Below are 2,440 nucleotides of genomic sequence, written 5' to 3'. Positions count from 1 at the left end.
TATTTCCGTAGGAAAAAACAAATATAATTCAATTAGTAATAAAGGGCTCATTAACTAATGATCGATACAAAAATAAAGGAAAATAGGAATAGTATTTTAATTCATAATTTCATTTTTATAATTGAAAAATAAATGAATATTGCTCCATATAACTATGTAAGAGAAGTTGAGTCATTCATTTCCTATCTCCCGTAGAGAAAAAAAACTAAACTTTTCTTGTCATACCTACCGCTTCAATAGCTACAATCTAATACGAACTACATGTTTTACCTGTCAATCTTTAATTATTATTACTATTATCATAATAAATTTAGCATAAATTTCCTTGGAAAATATTTTTTAACTTTTAGATGTATATTTTTTGATCTACGTTAATTTAATTTTACGTTAGGTTTGTATTATAAAAATTTGGAAACTCTATATTTATTTAATATTACATTAGATGTGTAGTCTAAAATTACATATAGAATGAAAAATATTAATTACAGAAACGAAAAGCATATGAATCAATATAATTTGATTTGGTGAATATTTTTTGTATAACTTATAGTAGGTAATTAATGTCATTGGCTAAACAAAGAAGAAGAAAGAAAAAAAAAAGGAAAAACAGGGGAGGGGATTTTAGAGGGAAAACACAACACCAGAAAATGACAACGTGTCATTCCTGGTGTCTATTTTAGTATTATATATCAACTAGTTTAGATCCCGTGCCATGTATTGTTACTATTAAAACTATCATTAATCATTTTGACTTAACAAAACATCTTTATACCACTAATTATAGTTTTATGAAGATTATTGTATACAATTGTGTGCAAAGCACACTCAAAAGTGTTTCTTGCTCGATATGATGATAATTAAATGAACAATATTTATCAAATTATGTAAAAAATAATCTTGATTATATATACATTGAACCTACCCCAAGTAAATATAAAAATCTCTGTCACTTCTCTCAATTTAACTTTTGCACAATTTAATTACATACACCACATTGACTAAAGGTTTGCGTATTTTCAGCAATTGTTTAATACATCTTTTTATTTAAATCCATATAGCAACCCTTGGAAAGGATTAATATTGTAGGAAAAAATATTAATTCAAAAGTACCTTAATTCATGTCCAAACAAATACCTTAATAAAAAAGATATTTATAATTCCAAACTCTAATTTACTCGTATAAGATGTACTAATTTCCCAATCTATGTAGTTAATAAAAAAATTTAGTGTATATAGGGAAATTGGCAGGTGAAAATCGTACTATGAAGTCACATTTGTTTTAATGAAATTTAATATTGATTTGTGCCATACATGTAAAGATGTTCATAATTTTAACAGGAAATAAATGAGAAGGGAAAAAAAGAATATACTAAAATAAGTTATTTTGCAAGAAAAATCCACATTTTTATTATAAAGTTAATTATACATAATTAGGTAAATATTTAGTAAATCATATCAATAATAAAATAATTATTGTAGTACAATATGTCACAAAATATGTCTAAAATCTTTTTATGATATACCTTTTTTTATTTTTAGTTGTCAGTATTGTATTTTAAAAAATATGGAGTATATTAAATCTTTTATTTTAAGTAATTACTATAAAATGAATTGAAGATAGTCATAATTTTAGTATAAGATCTTTTTAAAATATCTTTTTTTTATTTGTTTAATAAAAATAACTAAGGACACACCAGGAGATGACACGTGTCATCGAGCGCTGGTGTGTCTTTTAGTATATAGTTATTGATATATTGACTAGTTTAGATCCCGTGCCATACACGGTTACTATTAAAACTATCATTAATCAATTTGACTTAACAAAACATCTTTATATCACTACTTATAGTTTTATGAAGATTATTGTATACAATCGTGTGCGAAGCACACTTAAAAGTGTTTCTTGCTCGATAATAATTAAATGAACAATATTTATCAAATTATGTAAAAAATAATCTTGATTATATATACATTGAACCTACCCCAAGTAAATATAAAAATCTCTGTCACTTCTCTCAATTTGACTTGGGCACAATTTAATTACATACACCACATTGACTAAAGGTTTGCGTATTTTCAGCAATTGCTTAATACAACTTTTTATTTAAATCCATATAGCAACCCCTGGAAAGGATAATATTGTAGGAAACAATATTAATCCAAAAATACCTTAATTCATGTCCAAATAAATATCATAATAAAAAAGATATTTATAATTCCAAACTTTAGTTTACTCATATAAGATGTACTATTTTCCCAATTTATATAGTTAATAAAATTTTTTTTAGTGTATATAGGGAAATTGGCAGGTGAAAATCGCACTATGAAGTCACATTTGTTTTAATGAAATTTAATATTGATTCTTGCCATACATGTTAAGATGTTCATAATTTTAACAGGAAATAAATGAGAAGGGAAAAAAGAATATATTGAAATAAGT

The sequence above is a fragment of the Chenopodium album genome, chromosome 14 (assembly GCF_948465745.1).
Source record: "Chenopodium album chromosome 14, dcCheAlbu1.1, whole genome shotgun sequence".
Taxonomy (NCBI): Eukaryota; Viridiplantae; Streptophyta; class Magnoliopsida; order Caryophyllales; family Amaranthaceae; genus Chenopodium; species Chenopodium album.
This window is presented reverse-complemented; position numbering follows the sequence as displayed.